The 13,574-nt window shown below is 38.8% G+C and overlaps 1 protein-coding gene across 2 annotated transcripts in view; it reads left to right on the top strand.

Moving 5' to 3' along the window:
• LOC126756794 (pneumococcal serine-rich repeat protein) overlaps positions 1–13,574 on the top strand; it is a 185,110-nt gene that overhangs the window by 121,017 nt on the left and 50,519 nt on the right. The window contains exon 1 of one of the 2 annotated variants that reach the window (XM_050470179.1): positions 10,842–11,182. The exons of the other annotated variant lie outside the window; for it this stretch is intronic. The gene's annotated coding sequence lies outside the window, so the exon portion shown is untranslated. Of the gene's footprint in view, positions 1–10,841; positions 11,183–13,574 lie in introns of those variants that run through there. 2 annotated transcript variants of the gene reach the window in all.

Genomic DNA, 13,574 nt, shown 5'->3' with positions numbered 1-13,574 from the left:
TTGTATGTATATACATATGTACAGCAAGAACCGACTAAATTCACGCCAACCCACTACAATTGACAGCCATAAGACTGAAAAGTGCTAAGTGCATGTGAGTGTGTTTGTGCATTGTTGTTTTTGCTGACCGCTTAAACATGTTGTTACATTGCCACTTTTGTTGTTGCTGTATTTCCACTTTTTTATTTCCACTCATATGCTAGCTGTCTTTGCCAATTTGGTTTGCCACTTCAAGCCAACAAGTCTTGTACTTCTACCTACAAACAGGCATACACACAAACAAGCATACACTCAGGCGAACACACATACACACATACATGCACAGCACATTAATAGCTAAATATTTTCGATTTGTTGCCATTCTACACTAGTGTGGCTATTTTTATGCATAGAAAAATGGCAAGGAATTTCGATTGAGAGCAACATGTGCGCCGCTCCCGCTGGCAAAAGCGTTGGCGCTGTGACTTAGCTGCAATTTAGAAAACAACAAAAGCAAGAACCACATGCGTCTGAACTCAGCGGTGATCTTTGTGGGTACCGTAGACGAATTTAGAACATTTGTTGATCGACATAGAGCATTTGCATATACTAAGTATGTACTCAAACGTGGCCATATAAATATGAAAATGTGTATTTGGCAAAATAGAGTTGCCAGACAGTTTTGATTAAAATATAAATTTAAGGCAAAGACGACAACTTGGATCTCTCTAAGAGCGTTTTTTTCGGGAATGCTTAAAGTAAGGACTATTTTCTGTTTGAGTATGAGATGGCAATAAGACTAACTTTTGCAGTATAAAGGAAAGTCTCTTTTATCTAGGGCTTACCTTAAGGGGTTATAACCCCTTCCGATTTTCAAAAGGTCTTTTTTTGTAATATAATATTCAAAATACACATATATTTGAGAGTATTCTCCAAAAAGCATCGAGACACTGCAATAGTTAGGAAGTCTGAAGCTGGAGTTGATAGAGAGCTCCTGACAGTAAACCCCCCTTTCTCACGCACAACTCCCTCGTCGGAGCCACCAAAGTTCGGTTAACAACTCCATGATCCAAGTAATCCGGTATGAAGTTAAAACGTGTGGGAATATCCGAGTGTTCAGATAGGTGTTCTTCTATGGACCCAGATTCTCTGAGTCTCATAGCAACTTTTGCAGCCCTACACCTTCTGACGTTTTTACGGCCATTTGCAAAGATAATGTTCCAGCGTTTCTTCATGCTCCGCGCATGTTCTTTATTACACCGAATCCACTTTACCAATTTTCTAGAGATGGTATCTCCAGGGTAGTTTCGCGGGTATGACGCCTAAAATATTACTATATTTTATTGATGGCGGATCAACACTACCCGAAAGTAACTTTGTGTTAAGCCCTGTATTGCTAGTATTCCAAGACCTCAAGTGTTCCTCTTGGGTTCATTGCTTCAAACCACACTTGAAGGAGCTGAATGGTCCAGGGAAGCTTAGGGGAATTATGTTTCCAGCTTGCTCCCGAGCGAGCCAACTCGTCTGCCTTTTCTATTCCCATATGAGTGGGTATTCAAATATTATTAACCGATTCTTCTTCGCAACAAGACACCTGCTTTCGGTGGTTCTCTTGCAGATCGGCTACAGGAAGAAGGTTATCCAACTTTTTTTTACCATTTTTTATTTATTTTTTAAATAAAACAATTCTTAAAAAATATTTCGCAAAAACGGGTTTTTTTCAGACTCTTAAAAGATAAATGACGTTATGTATATAATTGGTAACCCTGGCTAATCTCATAAAAAAGCAATTCTTATTCAAATGAATCTGTAGAGTCTTCAGATTTTTTTTTTGTTTTGTTTTATAAAAGACTTGAATTTCTAAAAAAAGAAAATTTAAATTTCCTTATTTTTTATTAAAATAATGGTAACCCTGTTTCAAAATTTGGTCAAAATGAATTATATGGTTCAATAAATTTATTTTACCTTAGATTTTTTTATAAATTAAGCGCCAATGAGCTGAATTTAGTTTTGATCGTTTGACAAGATGGCAACCCTATATGAAAATTATGTTTATGTTCAATTCGATACAAAATAAAAATGTTTATTTAAATGTAATATTTACACGATGCTTATAAAATTTAGGTTATTTCTATTTTTTAATTTAGATGGCAACTCTTTCCTTAAAAAGTATAATTTTTAAAATATTTTTTAAAGTAGTTTTGATAACAAATCAAAGTAATATTAAATATACTAAATATTTTCAGTTTTCGACTATGTTCGTGGCAACCCTATGACTATTTCAGAGAATCAAAAAATTCTTAACACTTGAAAAGTACCAAAGTAAATAGTCTCTTAAACTTTTTGTGTTTCCACTTTGAACAACGTATACTTGTACAGTTTTAATCTTGATCTCATAAACTCTTCGGATCATTGAGAAACTAAGAAAACTCGTGAGCCGATCTAAACAAATTCTAAAATTAACGGAAAATATAATTTGTACAGAAGAAAAATGATGGTTAGGAGATGCTTTGACTCACTTATCAGATAAGAACAATAACACCACCAACGCACAACGGAAATATCTCAAGATACCAATTTGGCAAATCTGTAAGATGCCATAATATTCATACTAACTGGCAACTCTGACACATTCATTCCTATTAACTCAATCATGAGCTGATCCGCTTAAGAACTATTATAGCACCCAACCGCTGAATACTTAAGAGTCAACGAAAAAAAGCAAAAAAAAAAAAAAAAAAAATAAAAGAAAACACATTTCAGAAACCAGTATAAATATCAGCATGTGTATGAAAAAGAGAAAATACCCCGCAACACTGAATAAGCGAACGCGAATTGATCGAAAGATTGTCTACTGACAGAACATGACCTCCGCCTGCACCGCAGTCACCGACGACGACGCCGATCAGAGCCAATGAATTGCGCTGCAAAAAATAACGTTCGACACGAAAATAGCAACAACCAACTACGTCAAAGAACAACAATGGCTAAGAATAACAACCAGCCGATATCTGCTCGGGCACACGAACCAACACACATACACACAACGAGTGAACGCAGAGTGAAGTGTTCGAATAGCTGTGTGTTTAGTTGACGGATCATTGTATGGGTACAAAAACAAAAATTATATAAAAAACACTGTGAGGCATTTTGGCGTCTGGTTGTCGCCAACACTACGGCACGTCTCTACCCGCAATGCAAAACAGTGGCGGCAGCGCAAGAAACGTAACAACGTGTCTTCGAAGTCGAACGATTGTTTAATACATATTTTTTCTTTCGTATTTTGAATTTTTATTTATTTGTTGCTTCTGCTTTTTTTCTTGTTTTGTTGTTGATTTGCTAGATTGTTTTTGGTTATTTTGTTTCGACTTCGGTTTTGTTGTGGCAGCCGCAACGACGTTTTGGCAGCGCTTTAAGTACAAACATACATATACACTTTTACTGATCGTGCTGATCATGGCAGTCATGAGCGCGATCATGACGTTGCCGTCGATGATCATCAACACCTTTTGGAGGAGCTCCGCGCGCATGAGAGACGTTGGTGCTGACGCGACGTGACGTTGGCCGTACAGCACGATCGGTAGCGTTGAATGAGTGCGCGCAGCATACGTGCAAGCGTGTAATAACAACTGATCTTCACCCTTACTTATGTATGTATGTGTGTGTGTGGGTATCTAGATACTTATATATCCATATAAATGTTTGCATTCAATCAAATACAGTTGTTTGTTTATACACACACACACACACACACATACAATTGGTGCACACGTATGGCAGCAACATTTTGTGGCGGCGGCGAGTGCGCCACTTCCTAACACCGTCGACGATCAGCAATCGACAATGCACCGTATAACACCGTGCCGCCGTCTAAATGCTCCATCGAACGCTAAACTAACTAAAAGGCAACGAAAATAAAAGCAATGCGCTGCGTTCAACAGAAGCGCGCACCGCGCGATCATTGACGATCGGCGTTTAGTTGATGATCGGCGCGGCGTCTCACTTGTTTCTTAAGCGCACCGTCACGGCGCGGCGCGTCGTTGATTCACACATTTGCTCGCACAAGACGTTCACGTTGCGCAGCTGCTGCCGCTGTGGTGTTTCTGATTGCTGCTGATTTTTTGCTGAGTAATCGTGCGCTTGATTGGGTGAACGCGAGTAGGGGCAAGCGTGTGGCGACGATCACTTCAATTATTTCATGCCTTTTTCGTAACATATATACGCGTGTGTGTGTGTATGTTTCGTATTTTTATTATATTGTTATGCATAATTGTGGGTTGGTTGGTGGATCGTTCGATCTTTCGACCGTTGGACGCGATCGTTCACTCGCTCCTTCGTTTGTTAATATTTCTTTTTTTGCCATTTGATTTGTGATTACGTTCGCTTTGGTATTTTTGCGCTGCTATTCTTTGCGTTCGCTACTTTATTTTGTATAAGTTGTGTTCTAGACTCCATATTATTATTGTTTTTTTGTGTTTTTTTGAAGTGTGTATGTTCGTTTTCAATTTGCATTCGTTAAAATTCATACATTTTGCTATTCGCTTTGCATTGCTCACAGTGGCTGAATCGTTGTACTTAAACAACATTGTTTCGCTTGATTGGTTTATTTTTCCTTAGTTTGCTTCGCTGAGCATTTCGTTGTTCGAGTTGATTTCTCGAATTGTAAATTTAATAGATCATTGAGTTTGTAGCTTGCCTGCGTGAAATCGGTCAGTGATTGAATTAGGCTATAAACATACTTACACACTTTTTATCAATGATCGCTTCGCACTATTCTTTAAATCAATTATGGAAATATTTTTGGTATTACTTCATAGATTTTTGTTTTATGATCTACCTTAAATTATATTGTATTGAGATCGAAAATAATATTTTGATTGAGATCTCTTAGATGATCGATCATGTATGCATGTTGATCGCTGATCCTCATTTTGTTATTTTTTGACTTTGTGTAGTTTAGACTATAGTTCGTTGTAATACTTTCTTCAATTTGTTTTGGAGAATTGTTGATGTCTTGATAATGACTCACAGATTGACTCTTTTTTATTTTTTCTTCTATCTATCTGTAATAGAAATATTGAAATAGACTATTATCTAACATAAAATACTGTTTGTTATTATGATAGCATTACGTCAGTTGAGACCTGGTGGTCTCTAGTGGCTGAATATATCTTTTTGATTTTCCTAAACTTGATCTGTAAAATTTGTTTCCCTAACGAATCGTAGCGTACATAACGGGTGATCCAAATAGAAGTACTTTTTCAATAGCCTTTTTTGATGGATCACACGTGAGTCAAGCTGTCATGTTATTTTTGTTCAGTATTGTTTGGCATTTCTTCATGGAAAGACTTACAAAATACAGCTTGTGCAAAAACTGAAACCTCTCGACATCGCTTAGCTCTATAGGCTCTTGAAAAGTTCCAAGAAGATCCGACGTTTTCAAGCCAAATTTTGTTCAGCGACGAAGCCCACATTTTTCCACCTCAATGGGTATGTAAATGAGCAAAATGCCACATTTGGAACGACGAGCAACCTGAAGAGATTCAAGAGCTGTCATTTCATCCAGAAAAAACGACGGTTGGTGTGGTTTGTGGGTCAGTGAAATCATCGGTTCATATTTCTTCAAAAATGATGCCGGTGGGAACGTAACCGTTAATGGTGATCGTTATAGGTAACGAAATTTAGCGGATTTATTTCGAGAATACTTTGGTGAGCAGAGAATTTCACGTTTTCGTTCGATCTACGGCCACCAAAATCGTGTGATATCACACCGTGTGAGGAAAGTAAAGTCTAAAGTCTATGCGGATATCTTCGTGTCAAAAAATGCTTGAACAACTCATCGAAAATTCGACTCAACGGATGGACCATCTGAGACGTAGCCGCAGCCAACATTTTAACGAGATAATTCTCAAAAAATAAATGCCAAAGAATGTTCTTTTGAATGATAATAAGCAATCCCCATTAGTTTTGAGGGTTCTGTGTTTTGTCTTTATAAAAATAAGTAATCTCGAAATAGATCGCCCTTTATTATTTTGTATTTAAATGGACAATTTACTAACCAAACCATGTTTCATTCTCTACCGGCTCAATTTGAAAAAAATCAAATCCAATTCCAAGTTTCGTTACAAAGTATCGAAGTAGTGGTTTGCTAATTGATCCGTTGCTAGATCGGACTTTTTAAATATTTTCAAATAAGTATCCCAATCAACATATTCCTTCTGAATCTATAGCCCATAATATTTTCTTCCTTAACAATTATATTCATTTACCTTCCAACTTCCTGAAGTAAACTAAGAGATCTCTCCAAGAATATTTCTACTTTCAACAGACTTTTCAGACCCTAGAATAACTTAGAAATCTCACCATGAATATTTCTACTTTGAAAAATATATACTCATACAGTGTTAATCTTGCTCTCAGAAACTCTTCAGATCCTGGAAAAAACTAATATTTTGATCAATCTTAATCTTAACCTCATACAGCCGCGGTCAACATTTAAATGAAATTATCTTCAAAAAGTAAATGTCATGAACCAATCTAACGTTTCAAATAAAGAACAAATTTGCAGTCTGACAGTCTCGTACAGTTTTACTCTTGATCTCATAGACTTGTCAGACCCTGGAATAACTGTGGAATCTCTCCACGAATGTGTCGACAATTTCTAACAATTTATATATACTTATATATAAGTATGTTTACCCTTGATCTCATAAATTCTTGAGATCCTGGAGTAACTAAGAGACCACTCTAAGAATGTTTCCATTTTGAGCAATTTATATTCGTACATTATTACTCTTGATCTTATAAACTCTTCAGATCCTAAAGTAACTAACTTATCTCTCCACGACTGTTTCTACTATTTTGATCAATCTTAATCTTAACCTCATACATAGACTATTCAGATGACTTTTGATCATTTTTATATGCATAAAATTCTCTATAAATGCACCGCGCTATTGCGCTACGTAAGCAAAGCGTTTTCGTTTTCAACAACCACTTTATTCCTCACTTTGTCATATTCTTTTATTATCAGCCATTGTCTTTTTTTATTCATTTACATTTATTAGTATTTCTCATATTATTCGTTTATTCCCCCTTTATACTCGTGTACGCCGAACACATATCAGCGCATTGCTTGAATTGTTTTTGTCGCCGCGCGGTTGTCTTATCGTTTATTCTTTGTTGCCTGTCATGTCGGTGCTGTCATTGTTGCTAGTTCTAGCAGTTGTTCGTATTGTATTGTGTTGTCATATGTTAAACTCGTTCGCGGTATGCGCTGTTGTTTAGCGCTTAGCCACCAACAACCAACAGCCAACAGCCAGTCCGTCAGCCAACCAGCCAACAAGTCAGCTAGTCAACCAAGATATTATTACTTTGGGGCGACGACTCGACGCTACGTTGGTCGCGCACTGATCGCAATGGTCGTGCGCACAGACAACCAGAACCATGTCGTTGTGGTCGCGTTGTCTATGAGTCTTCAGTTCTTGCGAACTTGTGGCATTTCAGCAGTCGGCATACAAAGTGATCGTCGCCAAGATCGTTGTGGCTACTGAAAGCGCTGGCATTTTCGTAACGTTCTTGTCGTTCATTATTGTACTTCTATTCTTATTTGTTGTAACGTCGTGTGGTGTATTTCTGTAAAACTGATTTGGCATTCTTTTTTTGTCCATCCAACATCCGCTGTGCATTTCGAGCGGTTTGATGAACGCGTCGTAGGCACGAACGCGCGGAAAAAGTGTTAAAAAGAACATTCGTTTTTTTGCTAATTTATTTGTAAGTTTTTTGCGCGCATACAGGTGCAATTGAACCGAAGATCAACACAAAAAAAAGAGCAGCGAAAAGAACGTAAGAACTCAGCGCGCTTGTTTGTGACGACATACACGCAGCGCGATCGTCCGATCTTGCGTGTGCAATCTCAATAAAAAGAAGAACAGAACACACAGCAATCAGAAAAAAGAAAAAAACACAACAAAAACGAGGGTACAAGTCAACCACAATGCGAACGAGCGACGATCATCTGTTGCATTGCGCAGCCAAGCAAAAGAACAAAAGTTATCAAAAAGTCAGAGATCGACGTCGACCGCGACAGACTGGCGACAGTAGCGTCACACAAGTCAAGTGGCGGTGATTGCCAGCGTACAGTGTGAAGAAGAGTACGCTGCCAAAGCCGCACGCAGAAGAAGTAGTAGTAATTGAGCCAGTAGATAGTAGCTGAAAAAATGTCTGTGTACGCTTGGAGTCGCTGCAGCAACAACATGACGCACGAGCGCGCACTGCGTTCGCCCGGCAGTCTAACTGGCAGCGCGTCTGACTGGCAGCGCGTTCAATTACCCCGCCCGCTCAACGTGCATGCCGCGTCGTCCGTCCGCAGTCGGGCTGTCGTTGTGTCTGCTAGCCGTATGCTCGTCGAAGTCAAAACTGTTTGTTGTTGTATTTTTCTTTTTTTGTGTATTGCTGTTTACAGTTTGCTTTGGGTTATTGTCTCCAGTGTGAGTGTGTGCGCGCGGGTTTCAAACGTTGCGGCTGTGGGCCACACACTCACCAGTCACACCAGCGCTAGCATAAAGTCAGACTTGTTTGCCTTTGTTGTTGTTATGCACTTAAGCGCTCATGTTTTTTTCGCCTTTTTCCTTTTTCCTTTATGTTTTTGTTTTTTTTTTTCTTTCGAATTGTCTGCCTTTCCCAGTTTTATTATGCTGCGCATAGCTGTTATTCAGCATCTTGTTACACATGTGTTGTTATTGTTATCATCGCAGGCGACGACCACGACCGAGGCGACGACGCACTATCAGCCCACTTGTGTGTTGTTGGCGCGCCTGCAGTCGCCGTTGGCGGCAGCGATCTCATATGGCATACATATGCACGTATGTTTGTTGGTCGGCGCGCTGCACTCGGTAGTATCTTGGTGCAAGGCGCGCACGCCGTCAGCGTCGGCGCTGACGTTCAGCGTTGCGCTGCGGCGCATGCATTATTATTATTGCTGTGTGTTGTGTGAATCAAATAGAAAATATTTCAGTTTAAGCGTAACGTTGCATACGTCAAGATCGCGCGATTCCGTATGCTAAGCGAAAGAATATTTAGATAAACGCTACACTTAGCTAGTTAGTTGTTGAGAAGGCGCTTGAGATCGCACGAACGTATGCGCGCTTTGAAAAAAGTACTTACTTAAAGCAAGCGTGCGCTCGCGTTAATTGGCGACTATAAGCGCCTAGCGATTTTCAGATTTTATCGCCCGCGCAGGAAATGTGTATTAATTTCGTAACGCTAGCTTTGTGGCGACAACAAGTGCAGTGATCGCGCGTACAAAGAGCGCTAGGTGAAATTAAAAAAAAAAAAAAAAACAATTTTTTAAAAATTAAAATTTTTTGATTTTCTGCAAGAAAAAGCGCTTAATTTTTGGAAAAGTGCAAAAATTACGCGCTCTATCTAACAAAGCGAAAATATACCAAAATTCGCGCCGCGTTCAAAATGCGAAAAAATTATAAAAATATTTTGCTTTTGTAAATTTTAGTATTCATAAATCAATAGCCGCCGCTTTGAAGTGCAATTTTGTAGCGCGCAAAGCATTAAAATAGTGCAAAAAGTATACATATGTGTGTGTACAGCATGTGTTGAGTGACACGATCGAGCAACACGATCAGCTGCCAAGTGATTTTCAGTGGATTTTCAAATAAAAGTCTTACAAATTGCTAACTAAGCCAATAGCAAACAAGTGTTATACTCTAAACCAATAGTTCAAGTGATCTGCAAGTGATCCTCGTTTCGCAAGTGATCCTCCTTACCCATGCGAAACCCTCAACTGGCGATTAGACAGTCAAAATTCGTTACTCATCAAAACAAGAGTGTCTCCTCGCAGAAGGTTCTTAACTGTGTCGCCGTGTTTAATTGAGTTCTACGAATTTACGCTGTGTGTGACTGCAAGCAAATAAAGCCAAAGCCGTCGCTGTAAAAGCAAGTGGACGAAAAATAACAAAATCTTTATCAAAAACAACAAAAACCAAAGTGATCATAAAGATACTTGAACGAAAGGTCGAGGAATACCCTACCAACACATTGCACTTAAGTAACACTGAGCGCGCGTGTGTGTGTGTACGTATATGTAAACGAAGACACTTGAGTTACACAAAACGAACGGTGACGACGACGACGACGTCAGCAGCGGCGACACATTGTCCGACGTTCAAGTACACGGCACAGCGGCAAGCAATAAGAGCAACCTCCAGGAAGCAACAGACGAGTGCAAAATGCAACAACAGCAAAAATAACAACAAACGGTATTACAACAACAGCAGCAAAGTCATTAATAAGCAAGCGCCGTACGTGCATGCCGTAGCTACTAATAATAAAAATAAAGTATCTAGCAGATACAAACACACACACGCACATACATACATACATACAAGCATATATGCATGTGTGCATATGTAGCTAGCTGCCTGTGTAGCCGCTGAGCAAAAGCAGTCACAAGCTGAGTGCCAGCCAACAGGCGACAGAAGATCACCGAGAACCTGAAAAGGAAGTCACAACAACAACAATACAACAACAACAATAAAAACACAACAACAACGGCAACAGGGCAACAGCACACACTTAAGCCAAGTTGAGCTAAATAGTTGCATGTCACTGCTGTTATTGTAGTGTTGTTGTTGCTTTTGTTGGGCTGGTTGTAGCTAGTCTCATTGGTAAACAGCATGAAATATTCGTGGCATTAAAGACGGCGCCAGCATACCTGCCAATGTCTATGGATGTCTGTGGAACGGCGGCGCAGCCGTAGTCGCCGACGCGGCACTTACCGTTGTACAAGACGTGTGCAACTTGCTGTTGTTGTGTGCCAGGCCAGGCCAGGCAGACAAGGCAAGCCAGCAGCAGCAGCAGCTTGGCAAGATCATCGTCCAACAAGTCTAGAGGCAACGACAACGACAAGCAAGCGCGCTTAATAACTGCAAATTGAATACGTCACGTCGCTACGCGGCAACAACAACAACAATAAGCACATAACAGCAACAAACGCAATAATTAAAGCAATAAAAGTTGCTACACGCTATCAACGCGTACGGTTAAATCAAGCGCACCGCCGCACAAAGCCTGCATTGGCAAGAGAAAATTGCAGCGCAAGCAACAAAAACAATAACAACAACGAAAAAGTACTAAAATAGCATTACAACAAAGTGGAGGCAGCCGATTCAACACGCTGCAAGACTGCGTAAGTAGCATTTAAACACATACCTAGGTACATAATTATAAATTGAAGCTATAGCAACAACAATAGCAAGAAATGTAACTAAAGACACACACACACACAAACACTTATGGTGATGAGGAAACTCGAAATTGTGTGAAAACTCGAAATAAATCGGAGCGAAGACCCCAGACAGCGACTAGATAGTCCCACAGACAGTCGCACATACATACAAACAATCATACTCGAACATATACATATGTGTATGCGTGTGTGTATGCAGACACGGCGACCGACCGTTACGGGACGCCAAATAAACGCACCGACTGACTGATAAAAAGCAGCAGCACATGTGCAGCAACAGTCGTCATAAAAAAAAATACAACAACAACCATAGTAACAACAACAACAGCTTAGCAGTGGCAGCAATCAAAATTGAAAGCATGCATATTAAATTCGTGCGTTGTCTCTGTGGCGCACAGCAAACACGCACAAACATATGTGTACCAAAAACAAAACACAATAACAACAAGAAACAATAGCAACAACCACACATGCTAGCAATTAACATGCAAAGGTCATTTTTATGAAGAAACCAATACAAGCGAGCGAGCAAACGTACATACATACATATGAATATACAAACAAATGCACATATGTAGAGATATGCATGTATGTATGTATATGTATTTTTTTTTTTAATTTTTTATATTTTTTATGTTTTTATTTGATTTTTTTTTTGTGTTTGCGCTGACCCAAAATGCATTAAGTCACTGTTTGTGCGCGTTGGTATTTGTTTTTGTTGTTATTGTTGTTTTGCTTGTCGTAATTTTTGTCTGCTACGTTTCCACATTCATACATATATACATACTTACATACATATATAAATTTATACAGACAAACATGCATATATGTATATTTATGGTGTTTGACGGCATTTTTAAATTCACATGTCTGTCGGTATGTTTGTGTTTGTATGTGTGTGTGCTTGTATTTTTGTAAACAGCAATTGTAGAATTTTGAGGAATACCCTTATAAATAAATAAATACACGCTGTTTAAGCATCGAGCGCAGCGCTGACTCAAAGCACACAGTGCCGGCTGGTGACCTATTGAGGCACTTAAGCGCACACACATATGCAGATATATATTTATATGAATACTGTGAGCTTGAGTGAGTCAAAAACGAAACCTTTTTGATTATGAAAACAAGAAAAAACTATAATATCCCTCACAGATACATTTGTTAAAGCATTAAAGGGTATACAAATATGTTTATCTTGATTGTGATCGGTCAGTTTGTATGGCAGCTATATGATATAGTAGTCCGATCTTAACAGTATAATCAGAGGTTGTAGATCTGATACAGAGAAAAATTCATGACAAATTTCGAGAATCTAACTTGTCAAATAAAAAAGTTTCCATACAAGAACTTGATTTTGATCGGTCAGTTTGTATGGCAGCAATATGCTATAGAGGTCCAATATCGGCACTTTCAACTGATTAGCTAATTCTTGAAGAGAGAAAGACGTGTGTAAGATTTCAGTTCGATATCTCAAAAATTTAGCGACGTTTGTGTATATACAGAGCGATATGGCAAAATCAACACAGCTCGTCAAGCTGATCAATTATATAGTTTTTATTTTAGACCGACTCTGACTTTTACTTCTGGGTATTACAAAATCCACGGAAAACTTAATATACTCTCTTCAGCGTATATTGGAAAGTTCTAACCTTTAAACTTGGGCCTCGATACTCTTCCTAGAGATCTCGTAAAGGTCCAATAACTCATTTCTTCATATATTGAGCTAAAATTAGTGGATGTTGTTATTATAGCGCCTGAAAACGAGCTCCATATATTTGTAGCAATGTTATCGAAACGACAGTCCATGGAACCTCCTATTTTTGTCTCCCAACTTAAACCCTATGGTTGAAAACTCGGTGCATGTTAGTACATTTGTTGGTCTTTGCATCGAATCTGACGATTACTAAAACTCCAAGGTATTCAAAAAGAGGTTATATAAAGTCTCTTTAGGCTGTCGGTTGTAGCTGCTGCTATAAAGATCAATCAAACCAAGCTCAAACAAAATTCTGCAACCAGTTAAGCACCTCGTATTCGACACTCCACCTGCAACAGCACTTTATTTTTACCAAACAGCGCATATCAAACTATATTTATACAGCATCAAGTATGTGTGTGTGTGTATTTCGAACCAGCTGTGCCAGAGTATCGGCAGCCGTCAAATAAAAATAAATATTTGGCATGGCGTGACATACCAAAGCACTGATCCGATTCCTATGTTAAATGGCATGATCACAGCTATTTACTGGGACGAGTTTTCCTTAGGTTTATTTTGTTTTTTTTCTTACTTTTTTAATTACATTTTTTTAATTTCTATTTTTCTATTTTTGTTTTA

Source organism: Bactrocera neohumeralis, chromosome 4 (genome assembly GCF_024586455.1).
Source record: "Bactrocera neohumeralis isolate Rockhampton chromosome 4, APGP_CSIRO_Bneo_wtdbg2-racon-allhic-juicebox.fasta_v2, whole genome shotgun sequence".
In the NCBI taxonomy this organism is placed as follows: domain Eukaryota; kingdom Metazoa; phylum Arthropoda; class Insecta; order Diptera; family Tephritidae; genus Bactrocera; species Bactrocera neohumeralis.
This window is presented reverse-complemented; position numbering and strand designations above follow the sequence as displayed.